Below are 15,000 nucleotides of genomic sequence, written 5' to 3' on the forward strand. Positions count from 1 at the left end.
ATTGCTGTTCTGGTTAGTGTTTATTGGCTTATTTCACTGTAGAGCCTCTAGTCCTGCTCACTATACCTTATCCAACTTATTAGTTCCACCACCCACACATGCAATGACATCTCCTGGTTTCAATGATGTTTCTAGAGACAATATCTCTCTCTTCATCACTCAATACCTAGGTTTACCTCCACTGTACTCACATCCTACCATACCTTTGTCTGTACATTATACCTTGATGCTATTTTATCGCCCCCAGAAACCTCCTTTTACTCTCTGTTCCAGACGTTCTAGACGACCAATTCTTATTGCTTTTAGCCGTACCCTTATTCTTCTCCTCCTATGTTCCTCTGGCGATGTAGAGGTGAATCCAGGCCCTGCAGTGCCTAGCTCCACTCCTATTCCCCAGGCGCTCTCTTTTGATGACTTCTGTAACCGTAATAGCCTTGGTTTCATGCATGTTAACATTAGAAGCCTCCTCCCTAAGTTTGTTCTTTTCACTGCTTTAGCACACTCTGCCAACCCGGATGTTCTAGCTGTGTCTGAATCCTGGCTTAGGAAGACCACCAAAAATTCAGAAATTTTAATTCCAAACTACAACATTTTCAGACAAGATAGAACTGCTAAAGGGGGCGGTGTTGCAATCTACTGCAAAGATAGCCTGCAGAGTTCTGTCCTACTATCCAGGTCTGTACCCAAACAATTTGAACTTCTACTTTTAAAAATCCACCTCTCTAAAAACAAGTCTCTCACCGTTGCCGCCTGCTATAGACCACCCTCTGCTCCCAGCTGTGCTCTGGACACCATATGTGAACTGATTGCCCCCATCTATCTTCAGAGCTCGTGCTGCTAGGCGACCTAAACTGGAACATGCTTAACACCCCAGCCATCCTACAATCTAAACTTGATGCCCTCAATCTCACACAAATTATCAATGAACCTACCAGGTACCCCCAAAGCCTTAAACACGGGCACCCTCATAGATATCATCCTAACCAACTTCCCTCTAAATACACCTCTGCTGTCTTCAACCAAGATCTCAGCGATCACTGCCTCATTGCCTGCATCCGTAATGGGTCAGCGGTCAAACGACCTCCACTCATCACTGTAAAACGCTCCCTGAAACACTTCAGCGAGCAGGCCTTTCTAATCGACCTGGCCGGGTGTCCTGGAAGGATATTGATCTCATCCCGTCAGTAGAGGATGCCTGGATATTTTTTAAAAATGCCTTCCTAACAATGTTAAATAAACATGCCCCATTCAAGAAAATTAGAACCAGGAACAGATATAGCCCTTGGTTCTCCCCAGACCTGACTGCCCTTAACCAACACAAAAACATCCTATGGCGTTCTGCATTAGCATCGAACAGCCCCCGTGATATGCAGCTGTTCAGGGAAGCTAGAAACCGTTATACACAGGCAGTTAGAAAAGCCAAGGCTAGCTTTTCAAGCAGAAATTTGCTTCCTGCAACACTAACTCTAAAAGTTCTGGGACACTGTAAAGTCCATGGAGAATAAGAACACCTCCTCCCAGCTGCCCACTGCACTGAAGATAGGAAACACTGTCACCACTGATAAATCCACCATAATTGAGAATTTCAATAAGCATTTTTCTACGGCTGGCCATGCTTTCCACCTGGCAACTCCTACCCCGGTCAACAGCACTGCACCCCCAACAGCAACTCGCCCAAGCCTTCCCCATTTCTCCTTCTCCCAAATCCATTCAGCTGAAGTTCTGAAAGAGCTGAAAAATCTGGACCCCTACAAATCAGCCGGGCTAGACAATCTGGACCCTTTCTTTCTAAAATTATCTGCCGAAATTGTTGCCACCCCTATTACTAGCCTGTTCAACCTCTCTTTCGTGTCATCTGAGATTCCCAAAGATTGGAAAGCAGCTGCGGTCATCCCCCTCTTCAAAGGGGGGACACTCTTGACCCAAACTGCTACAGACCTATATCTATCCTACCATGCCTTTCTAAGGTCTTCGAAAGCCAAGTCAACAAACAGATTACCGACCATTTCGAATCTCACCATACCTTCTCTGCTATGCAATCTGGTTTCAGAGCTGGTCATGGGTGCACCTCAGCCACGCTCAAGGTCCTAAACGATATCTTAACCGCCATCGATAAGAAACATTACTGTGCAGCCGTATTCATTGATCTGGCCAAGGCTTTCGACTCTGTCAACCACCACATCCTTATCGGCAGACTCGACAGCCTTGGTTTCTCAAATGATTGCCTCGCCTGGTTCACCAACTACTTCTCTGATAGAGTTCAGTGTGTCAAATCGGAGGGTCTGCTGTCCGGACCTCTGGCAGTCTCTATGGGGGTGCCACAGGGTTCAATTCTTGGACCGACTCTCTTCTCTGTATACATCAATGAGGTCGCTCTTGCTGCTGGTGAGTCTCTGATCCACCTCTACGCAGACGACACCATTCTGTATACTTCCGGCCCTTCTTTGGACACTGTGTTAACAACCCTCCAGGCAAGCTTCAATGCCATACAACTCTCCTTCCGTGGCCTCCAATTGCTCTTAAATACAAGTAAAACTAAATGCATGCTCTTCAACCGATCGCTACCTGCACCTACCCGCCTGTCCAACATCACTACTCTGGACGGCTCTGACTTAGAATACGTGGACAACTACAAATACTTAGGTGTCTGGTTAGACTGTAAACTCTCCTTCCAGACCCATATCAAACATCTCCAATCCAAAGTTAAATCTAGAATTGGCTTCCTATTTCGCAACAAAGCATCCTTCACTCATGCTGCCAAACATACCCTTGTAAAATTGACCATCCTACCAATCCTCGACTTTGGCGATGTCATTTACAAAATAGCCTCCAATACCCTACTCAACAAATTGGATGCAGTCTATCACAGTGCTATCCGTTTTGTCACCAAAGCCCCATATACTACCCACCATTGCGACCTGTACGCTCTCGTTGGCTGGCCCTCGCTTCATACTCGTCGCCAAACCCACTGGCTCCATGTCATCTACAAGACCCTGCTAGGTAAAGTCCCCCTTATCTCAGCTCGCTGGTCACCATAGCATCTCCCACCTGTAGCACACGCTCCAGCAGGTATATCTCTCTAGTCACCCCCAAAACCAATTCTTTCTTTGGCCGCCTCTCCTTCCAGTTCTCTGCTGCCAATGACTGGAACGAACTACAAAAATCTCTTAAATTGGAAACACTTATCTCCCTCACTAGCTTTAAGCACCAACTGTCAGAGCATCTTACAGATTACTGCACCTGTACATAGCCCACCTATAATTTAGCCCAAACAACTACCTCTTTCCCAACTGTATTTAATTTATTTATTTATTTTGCTCCTTTGCACCCCATTATTTTTATTTCTACTTTGCACATTCTTCCATTGCAATACTACCATTCCAGTGTTTTACTTGCTATATTGTATTTACTTTGCCACCATGGCCTTTTTGCCTTTACCTCCCTTCTCACCTAATTTGCTCACATTGTATATAGACTTGTTTTTTTACTGTATTATTGACTGTATGTTTGTTTTACTCCATGTGTAACTCTGTGTCGTTGTATGTGTCGAACTGCTTTGCTTTCCTAGTCAATAATAGAGTTATGTAGGATAGCTAGGCTAACGTTACTTCTCCTAGTCAATAATATAGTTATGTAGGATAGCTAGGCTAACGTTACTTCTCCATGTCAATAATATAGTTATGTAGGATAGCTAGGCTAATGTTACTTCTCCTAGTCAATAATATAGTTATGTAGGATAGCTAGGCTAACGTTACTTCTCCTAGTCAATAATAGAGTTATGTAGGATAGCTAGGCTAACGTTACTTCTCCAAGTCAATAATAGAGTTATGTAGGATAGCTAGGCTAACGTTACTTCTCCTAGTCAATAATATAGTTATGTAGGATAGCTAGGCTAACGTTACTTCTCCATGTCAATAATAGAGTTATGTAGGATAGCTAGGCTAACGTTACTTCTCCATGTCAATAATAGAGTTATGTAGGATAGCTAGGCTAACGTTACTTCTCCATGTCAATAATATAGTTATGTAGGATAGCTAGGCTAACGTTACTTCTCCTAGTCAATAATATAGTTATGTAGGATAGCTAGGCTAACGTTACTTCTCCTAGTCAATAATAGAGTTATGTAGGATAGCTAGGCTAACGTTACTTCTCCTAGTCAATAATATAGTTATGTAGGATAGCTAGGCTAACGTTACTTCTCCATGTCAATAATAGAGTTATGTAGGATAGCTAGGCTAACGTTACTTCTCCATGTCAATAATAGAGTTATGTAGGATAGCTAGGCTAACGTTACTTCTCCATGTCAATAATATAGTTATGTAGGATAGCTAGGCTAACGTTACTTCTCCTAGTCAATAATATAGTTATGTAGGATAGCTAGGCTAACGTTACTTCTCCTAGTCAATAATAGAGTTATGTAGGATAGCTAGGCTAACGTTACTTCTCCATGTCAATAATAGAGTTATGTATAGCTAGCTTAACGTTACTTCTCCAGTCAATAGGCTATGTACGTTAGGCTTCTCCATGTCAATAATAGAGTTATGTAGGATAGCTAGGCTAACGTTACTTCTCCTAGTCAATAATATAGTTATGTAGGATAGCTAGGCTAATGTTACTTCTCCAAGTCAATAATAGAGTTATGTAGGATAGCTAGGCTAACGTTACTTCTCCTTTGCTAGCTAACAAGCCCACCAAAGGCAAGCTAACACGCAATCACATCGAGCAGCTGAAATGACTGCAAACTATGGAATTTTTGTTTTTTTACCTTTGTTTCTATTGCCGATTCTTTGAATACATCCATTATAATGATGCTGATACATGAATTGGCCTGGATCCGAGAAGCTGTCAGGCTCGTCATGTCATGTGCATGGCACAGTGGAGAAAAATAACTGCAACATGTTGCACAAGTCTGATAGGCACATAGTTGTACTGTACCAAACCAAATGCTTGGCTCGTAGCATGGGGACATATTGTCTTGACACTTTTTTCCCCGGGGGAGATTAAGTTTACAAATTGACTGGCTGGGCTGTGGGACAGGAAATGCACATTTATACATTTAATGGAACTGTTAACAGGCATCACCCGGAGAATGAGGGATTGTGGTGCTATAACTCCCTGCTACCAACCAATCAGCATCCGGAATCCAAACAACCCATTTTATAATATGCTAATACAGCACTTGCTAACCCTTCATTCACTTCACTCAACAGTCTTCAGTACAGTAAAGTAGAATTGCGGGATTACTTTCTAGCATGCAACATTGTGCATACTGTATACACAGAGTGGACAAAACATTATGAACACCTGCTCTTTCCATAACACAGACTGACCAGGTGAATCCAGATGAAAGCTATGATCCCTTATTAAATCCACTTCAATCAGTGTAGATGAAGGGGAGGAGACGGGTTAAAGAAGGATTTTTAAGCCTTGAGACAATTGAGACATGGACTGTGTGTGTGAGCCATTCAGAGGTTGAATGGACAAGACAAAACAATGGAAGTGTCTTTGAACGGGGTATGGTAGTAGGTGCCAGGCGCACTGGGTTTGAGTCAAGAACTGCAACACTGCTGGGTTTTTCACTGTCAACAGTTTCCACATAAATGGAGGCGTTGCACACATCTCCTATAAACAACATAAGTACAGCCTGTATGCTCAGCAGATGCTTTTGTCCTACAGGCATCCAATACCTTTTACACTGTTTCCCAACACAGCAGTCTTTTCATAGCTTTTCATGCAACACGATGCTCTCTCTTTCACACAATGAAAGCTGTTTAATACATGTTGAGTACAAGTAGTTGGAATGATGCTTTCAGGGAGGTGAATGACACAGCTCCTGTACATTTCCTACAGCCTCTTTACAACATGTCTCAGTCTCAGAGTTATTACCAGCAGACGCTCTTGTCTTCACACTAATCTGTTGCGCAACACGTCTCCGTCTCAATAGGTTATTATGCCGAGGAGATGAGACGCTCTCGTTTTCACACTGAGACAGACAAGTACCCTTCCATTAAGGCTTTGTCTCCACTCCTACACTCTAATGGAGAGAGGAGGGAAATCAGATGAGACAGACCGCAGGAAAAGGTAGAGAGTGAAGGGGGGGGGCAAAGAGAGAGGGAGAAAGAGAGGGAAAGAGAGAGGGAGGGGAATAAATCAGAGTAGATAGACAGCCAGATGGGGGGGTACAATCACTGAATGGAGCAATCATCAACATACTGTCAAGTATCTGTACTATAAAATCACTGATGATCGCTACAGTGTGAAGTGGAAGCACAACAAGTGGATAAGGACAATCATATGGCTGTGAAAATCACCAACACACACACACAGTAGGCCTATACAGTACACACCCACCAACACACACACACAGTAGGCCTATACAGTACACACCCACCAACACACACACACAGTAGGCCTATACAGTACACACCCACCAACACACACACACAGTAGGCCTATACAGTACACACCCACCAACACACACACACAGTAGGCCTATACAGTACACACCCACCAACACACACACACAGTAGGCCTATACAGTACACACCCACCAACACACACACACAGTAGGCCTATACAGTACACACCCACCAACATACACACACAGTCGTATCCAAGGCTTACAGAGCGGTGAGGTACCCATGTACTGAGTTTACAATACACACAGCCTCCACTTCCACACATACTCTCCACTCCTATTGTCACCCAAGCTTCTGTATAGATATTTCATCATCTGTCATCCCCTCTCTCTCTGATCGTTGTGGGGTCCCCTACTTTCATTTCAGTCCTGAGCATACAAAATTGGCATGGAAACAAACTATTTGAATCCACGGCCCCAGAATGCTCTGGTTTAGATCAATTGCAACCGTAGAGAGAACAGAGAGGGACGGAGAAAGAGAGAGAGAAGAAGCAGAGAGAGAAAGCAGAGTATGAGAGCGATGCGAGTGTGAGTGCTTGAACAAGGATCGGTACAGAGAGCTAAACCAATCATGAAAGGAGAAACAGAGAGGAGAAAATCCTATGGCTTCCCTCCTTAGATCAATACTGATTCAAACCCTGATAACCTCCTAGTCCTATCTGATCCTCCTCTCTTTTCTCTCTCTCTCTCCCTCTCTCGCTCACTCACTCTCTTGCTCTCTCTCTCACACTCACTCTCTCTCTCTATGTTCTCTCCCTCTCCCCCCCTCTCTCTCTCTGTCTCTGTCTCTCTCTCTCTTCACTCTATCTCTCTTTCTCTTCTCTCCACCCCTCTCTCTCTCCCTCTCTCGCTCACTCACTCTCTTGCTCTCTCTCTCACACTCACTCTCTCTCTCTTTCTCTGCCTCTGTTTCTCTCGTCTCACTACTCTCTCTATCTATGTCCTTTCTCTATGTTCTCTATGTTCTCTCTGTTCTCTCTCTCTCTCTCTCTCTCTCTCTCTCTCTCTCTCTCTCTCTCTCTCTCTCTCTTCACTCTATCTCTCTTTCTCTTCTCTCCACCCCTCTCTCTCTCTCTCTCTCTCTCTCTCTCTCTCTCTCTCTCTCTCTCTCTCTCTCTCTCTCTCTCTCTCTCTCTCTCTCTCACTCTATGTTTTCCCCCTCTCTCTCTCTCTTCTCTCTGCCCACTATCTCTCACTCTTCTCTCTGCCCCCTCTCTCTCTCTCTTCTCTCTGCCCACTATCTCTCTCTCTCTGTGTTCTCTCTCTGAGCTTTTCCTTCGCTCTCACTCTGTCCTTTCTCCTTCTCAATTCAATTCAATTTACTTTATTGACATGGCAAGTTCATTATGACTCACATTGTCAAAGTATACATCTAGAAAAATATATATATATTCATATATAAATACATGGTGGGACCAACAGCAATAATAATAGCAGTAGTGGACATGGGATTACCATTAACAACAACTACAACAACAATATTAATGAGAACAACAATACATTAAATCAATGGTAGTAGACCAGTGTCAACATGACTGAGAAGACACATGACCTGGTAGTAGACCAGAGTCAACATGACTGAGAAGACACATGACCTGGTAGTAGACCAGTGTCAACATGACTGAGAAGACACATGACCTGGTAGTAGACCAGTGTCAACATGACTGAAGACACATGACCTGGTAGTAGACCAGAGTCAACATGACTGAGAAGACACATGACCTGGTAGTAGACCAGTGTCAACATGACTGAGAAGACACATGACCTGGTAGTAGACCAGTGTCAACATGACTGAGAAGACACATGACCTGGTAGTAGACCAGTGTCAACATGACTGAGAAGACACATGACCTGGTAGTAGACCAGTGTCAACATGACTGAGAAGACACATGACCTGGTAGTAGACCAGTGTCAACATGACTGAGAAGACACATGACCTGGTAGTAGACCAGTGTCAACATGACTGAGAAGACACATGACCTGGTAGTAGACCAGTGTCAACATGACTGAGAAGACACATGACCTGGTAGTAGACCAGTGTCAACATGACTGAGAAGACACATGACCTGGTAGTAGACCAGTGTCAACATGACTGAGAAGACACATGACCTGGTAGTAGACCAGTGTCAACATGACATGACTGAGTAGACCAGACACATGACCTGGTAGTAGACCAGTGTCAACATGACTGAGAAGACACATGACCTGGTAGTAGACCAGTGTCAACATGACTGAGAAGACACATGACCTGGTAGTAGACCAGTGTCAACATGACTGAGAAGACACATGACCTGGTAGTAGACCAGTGTCAACATGACTGAGAAGACACATGACCTGGTAGTAGACCAGTGTCAACATGACTGAGAAGACACATGACCTGGTAGTAGACCAGTGTCAACATGACTGAGAAGACACATGACCTGGTAGTAGACCAGTGTCAACATGACTGAGAAGACACATGACCTGGTAGTAGACCAGTGTCAACATGACTGAGAAGACACATGACCTGGTAGTAGACCAGTGTCAACATGACTGAGAAGACAGTCTCTCTCTCATGACTGAGAAGACACATGACCTGGTATGAAAGACAGAACAAAACAAGATGGGAAATATTATCAACATTACTTTGCACTTTTCACTGGCTGTTCCTCAGGTTGTGGCAGGAGGACACATATTTGGCTGCCAAAACTGCGCATTTTGGCTTTTCACCCAATAAATATTAGATTTTTTCTTCATCTTTTATAATTTCAAATTCTTTGTATTGAATTATAATTTTGAGAAAGAAATATTCTCTATGGTCTGAGTATTTGTCACAGTGTAGGTGGAAATGCAGCTCTGTCTCTACCTCTCCCCTGGAGCAGAGTGAGCACAGCCTGTCCTCTCTGGGCAGCCAGGTTTGTCTGTGACGACCGGTCTCTATAGCCATACTGTGCTCACTGAGTCTGTACCTACTCAATGTTTTCCTCAGTTTCCTATCAGTCACAATGGTCAGATAGTCTGCCACCAAGTACTGTCTATTTAGTGCCAAATAGCAGGGACGTTTACTTAGATTTTTTTGTGGTGTCTTTCCAATAGGTGATATATTTTTCTTTTTGTTTTGTAATGATTTGGTTGGGCCAGATTTTCTGAGTGCTGTCCTGAGGCTCTATGGGGTTGGTTTGGGTTGGTGAACTGAGCCTCAGAACCAGCTGGCTGAGTGCTGTCCTGAGGCTCTATGGGGTTGGTTTGGGTTGGTGAACTGAGCCTCAGAACCAGCTGGCTGAGTGCTGTCCTGAGGCTCTATGGGGTTGGTTTGGGTTGGTGAACTGAGCCTCAGAACCAGCTGGCTGAGTGCTGTCCTGAGGCTCTATGGGGTTGGTTTGGGTTGGTGAACTGAGCCTCAGAACCAGCTGGCTGAGTGCTGTCCTGAGGCTCTATGGGGTTGGTTTGGGTTGGTGAACTGAGCCTCAGAACCAGCTGGCTGAGTGCTGTCCTGAGGCTCTATGGGGTTGGTTTGGGTTGGTGAACTGAGCCTCAGAACCAGCTGGCTGAGTGCTGTCCTGAGGCTCTATGGGGTTGGTTTGGGTTGGTGAACTGAGCCTCAGAACCAGCTGGCTGAGTGCTGTCCTGAGGCTCTATGGGGTTGGTTTGGGTTGGTGAACTGAGCCTCAGAACCAGCTGGCTGAGTGCTGTCCTGAGGCTCTATGGGGTTGGTTTGGGTTGGTGAACTGAGCCTCAGAACCAGCTGGCTGAGGGGACTCTTCTCTGGTTTCATCTCTTGACATTGTAGAGCTGTGTGATGGAATGTTTTGGGGTCACTTGTTTTTAGATGGTTGTAAAATTTGATGGCTCTTTTTTCTATTCGAATGAGAAGGTGGTATTGGCCCAATTCTGCTCTACATGCTTTATTTATAGTTTTTCTTTGCACCTTGCAATACAGTCTTGCAAAACTCTGCATGCAGTATTTCAATTGGATTTTTGTCCCATTTGGTGAATTCATTATTAGAGAGTGGACCCCATACTTTTGAGCCAGATTGGAATTTCGATTTTAATGTAACTTTTAATGGCATAAAACACTCTTCTTGCTTTGTCTCTCAGCACATTCACAGCCAATGTGAAAGCTACCTGCGTTGCTGATATTTATTCCTAGATTTGTGTAGTTTTTGGTGTGTTCTAATAGCACTGTGTCCAAATAGAAATTATATTTGTCATCCTGATTTCCTGACCTTTTTTGGAATATCATTATATTTGTTGTTTTTTAGGTTAACGGTCAGAGCCCAGGTCTGACAGAACCTGTGAAGACGAGGTGCTGCTAGACGAGCTGCTGTGAAGACGAGGTGCTGCTAGGTGCTGCTGTAACCCCTCTTTAGTGGGAGACAGCAGCACCAGGTCCTCTGCGTACAGCAGACACTTGATTTCAGTGTTGTGTAGGGTGATACCAGGTGCTGCCGATTCTTCTAATGTTTTTGACAATTCATTAACGTAGATGTTAAATAGTGTTGAACTTATGGGGCAGCCCTGTTTCACTCCCCGTCCCTGAGAGAAGAAGTCTGTTTGCTTGTTGCCAATTTTAACTGCACATTTGTTTTTAGTGTACATTGATTTAATAAAATCATATGTTTTCCCTCCAATACCACTTTCTATTAGTTTATAAAAAATACCTTAGTGCCAAATTGAATGAAATGCTTTCTTGAAATCTACAAACCACGAGTAGATTTAGCCTTTGTTTTGGTTTACATGTTTGTCAATTAGAGTTTTGTAGGGTGAAAATGTGGTCTGTTGTACGATAATTGTTTTGAAATCCAATCTGACTTCTGCTCAGGACGTTGTGTTCGTCAAGGAAATGATGTAGTCTGCTATTTATGATACTGCAGAGGATTTTCCCCAAGTTGCTGTTAACGCAAATTCCTCTGTAATTATTTGGGTCAAATTTGTCTCCATTTTTATAGATTGGTGGGATCAATCCCTGGTTCCAAATATCGGGGGAAAGACCTGCAGTGAGGATAATGTTGAAGAGTTTGAGTATAGCCAATTTGAATTTGTGGTCTGTATATTTGATCATTTCATTTAAAATACCATCAGCACCACAGGCCTTTTTGTGTTGGAGAGTGCATAGTTTTTCCCAATAATTCTGGTAGTCTTTGACTGCTGATTCAAGGATTTGTCTTGTTTTTCCCAATAATTTACTGGTAGTCTTTGACTGCTGATTCAAGGATTTGTCATTTTTCTTGGCTATCTTTTTGTTCTGGGCTCTTTGATATATTGCTGTAGAGGTTTACAAAATGATTTCTCTACATGTCCCCATGTTGGAGAGACAATTCCTCATGATGAGGTTTACAAAATGTTTCCCCATGTTGGAGAGACAATTCCTCATGATGAGGTTTACAAAATTTCTCTACATGTCCCCATGTTGGAGAGACAATTCCTCATGATGAGTTGGAGAGACAATTCCTCATGATGAGGTTTACATTTTCTCTACATGATGAGGTTTTACAAAATGATTTCTCTACATGTCCCCATGTTGGAGAGACAATTCCTCATGATGAGGTTTGTTTCATTTATTCCAATTCTCCCAGAAGTGGTTTGATTCTATGGATTCCTCAATTCCATCCAGCTGATTCTTAATGTACTGTTCCTTGTTTGTTCTTAGGGTGTGTTTGTATTGCTTCAGTGTTTCTCCATATTAAAGGTGTATGTTTGTTCTTTCGGTGTGTTTGTATTGCTTCAGTGTTTCTCCATATTAAAGGTGTATGTTTGTTCTTACGGTGTGTTTGTATTGCTTCAGTGTTTCTCCATATTAAAGGTGTATGTTTGTTCTTACGGTGTGTTTGTATTGCTTCAGTGTTTCTCCATATTAAAGGTGTATGTTTGTTCTTACGGTGTGTTTGTATTGCTTCAGTGTTTCTCCATATTAAAGGTGTATGTTTGTTCTTACGGTGTGTTTGTATTGCTTCAGTGTTTCTCCATATTAAAGGTGTATGTTTGTTCTTAGGGTGTGTTTGTATTGCTTCAGTGTTTCTCCATATTAAAGGTGTATGTTTGTTCTTACGGTGTGTTTGTATTGCTTCAGTGTTTCTCCATATTAAAGGTGTATGTTTGTTCTTACGGTGTGTTTGTATTGCTTCAGTGTTTCTCCATATTAAAGGTGTATGTTTGTTCTTACGGTGTGTTTGTATTGCTTCAGTGTTTCTCCATATTAAAGGTGTATGTTTGTTCTTAGGGTGTGTTTGTATTGCTTCAGTGTTTCTCCATATTAAAGGTGTATGTTTGTTCTTAGGGTGTGTTTGTATTGCTTCAGTGTTTCCCCATATTAAAGGTGTGTATTTTTGTTGTCTGGTTCGTTAGGTTTTTGATTCGATATATTTCTCAATGACTTTCTTAGATTTTTGCAATCATTTTCAAACCATTTTTCATTATCTCATATTTCTCTTATGCTTCTTTAGATTGGCCCAGGAGGCTAATTTGTCAAAAATTAAAGTTTATGTTCCAAACAGCCAAATTTACACCTTCATTGCTGAAGGAGAAAGTTAAGGTTAAAAAGATGTCCAGGAGACATTGTATGTTTTGGCTACTAATTGCTTTTTGGTAGATGTCTGTACTGTTTGCACTCCATCTATAGGCCTGTTTTGTACCATGTAATTTATTTGGCTGTGATGCTTCATGGTTGGGTTCCGCTCTTCTCAGATACACTGTGATTTCACTGTGGTCTGAGAGAGGTGTTAGTGGGCTGAGTGTGAAGGCTCTGAGAGAGGTGTTAGTGGGCTGATTGTGAAGGCTCTGAGAGACTCTGGGTTGGTCTGAGAGAGGTGTTAGTGGGCTGAGTGTGAAGGCTCTGAGAGAGGTGTTAGTGGGCTGACTGTGAAGGCTCTGAGAGAGGTGTTAGTGGGCTGAGTGTGAAGACTCTGAGAGACTCTGGGTTGGTCTGAGAGAGGTGTTAGTGGGCTGACTGTGAAGGCTCTGAGAGACTCTGGGTTGGTCTGAGAGAGGTGTTAGTGGGCTGACTGTGAAGGCTCTGAGAGACTCTGGGTTGGTCTGAGAGAGGTGTTAGTGGGCTGAGTGTGAAGGCTCTGAGAGAGGTGTTAGTGGGCTGACTGTGAAGGCTCTGAGAGAGGTGTTAGTGGGCTGAGTGTGAAGACTCTGAGAGACTCTGGGTTGGTCTGAGAGAGGTGTTAGTGGGCTGACTGTGAAGGCTCTGAGAGACTCTGGGTTGGTCTGAGAGAGGTGTTAGTGGGCTGAGTGTGAAGGCTCTGAGAGACTCTGGGTTGGTCTGAGAGAGGTGTTAGTGGGCTGACTGTGAAGGCTCTGAGAAAGGTGTTAGTGGGCTGACTGTGAAGGCTCTGAGAGAGGTGTTAGTGGGCTGAGTGTGAAGACTCTGAGAGACTCTGGGTTGGTCTGAGAGAGGTGTTAGTGGGCTGACTGTGAAGGCTCTGAGAGACTCTGGGTTGGTCTGAGAGAGGTGTTAGTGGGCTGATTGTGAAGGCTCTGAGAGACTCTGGGCTGGTCTGAGAGAGGTGTTAGTGGACTGAGTTTGAAGGCTCTGAGAGACTCTGGGTTGGTCTGAGAGAGGTGTTAGTGGGCTGACTGTGAAGGCTCTTAGAGACTCTGGGTTGGTCTGAGAGAGGTGTTAGTGGGCTGACTGTGAAGGCTCTGAGAGACTCTGGGTTTAGGTCGGTGAGGAAGTAGTCTACAGTGCTGCTGCCAAGGGATGAGCTGTAGGTGTACCTACCAAAAGAGTCCCCTCTCAGCCTAACATCGACTATGTACAGACCCAGTGTTCGACAGAGCTTCACAAGCTGTACTCCATTTTTTGTTTTTCACCTTGTCATAGTTGTTTCTGTGGGGGTATGTGGGGAGGGAAATGTTGTTGCTTCCTCGTAGGTGTTTATCCCCATGATTGTTAATAGTGTCTTGTTCTTCTGCTGTTCTAGCATTCAGGTCTCCGCAGAGTACGTTGCCTTGGGCCTGAAAGTGACTAATCTCCCCCTGTAGAATGGAGAAACTCTCTTCATTGAAGTAGGGTGACTCTGAGGGGGGAATGTATGTGGCACAGAGGACCTTCTCTCTCTCTCTTCCAACACTCTAAAGGATGGCAACAGAGCATCTCTCTGTGATGTCTCTTTCGGCTTTCTAAGATTAAAAGGTCATCTTTCTCATCTTTTATTTATCCAGGATGGCAACAGCCTTTTGTATTTAGTATTCTCTAAGTCGTCCTACTGTAGTCGTCCAACTTCTCAAACGTGCTCTGTTCCCTCTTCTTCTAACACAGCTATCTACCGATCTAAAACAATCACACATCCTGTTCCCTCTTCTTCTAACACAGCTATCTAACCTATCTAAAACAATCACACATCCTGTTCCCTCTTCTTCTAACACAGCTATCTAACCTATCTAAAACAATCATTTGTCCTGTTCCCTTGGTGTTGGACACAGCTAAACCTATCTAAAACAATCACACGTCCTGTTCCCTCTTCTTCTAACACAGCTATCTAACCTATCTAAAACAATCACACATCCTTTTCCCCAGTCCATCATGTACACAGACTCCCTGTATAGTTCAGCCTTCATTTGTCTGTTCTTGGTGTTGGAATTTAAACTTTATATGG

General features: G+C 43.6%; 1 protein-coding gene across 1 annotated transcript in view; it reads left to right on the plus strand.

Moving 5' to 3' along the window:
• Positions 1-15,000, plus strand: part of LOC135559803 (voltage-dependent T-type calcium channel subunit alpha-1I-like) — a 171,064-nt gene that overhangs the window by 103,924 nt on the left and 52,140 nt on the right. The gene's annotated exons all lie outside the window — the stretch shown is intronic.

Source organism: Oncorhynchus nerka, linkage group LG15, assembly GCF_034236695.1.
Source record: "Oncorhynchus nerka isolate Pitt River linkage group LG15, Oner_Uvic_2.0, whole genome shotgun sequence".
NCBI lineage: Eukaryota > Metazoa > Chordata > Actinopteri > Salmoniformes > Salmonidae > Oncorhynchus > Oncorhynchus nerka.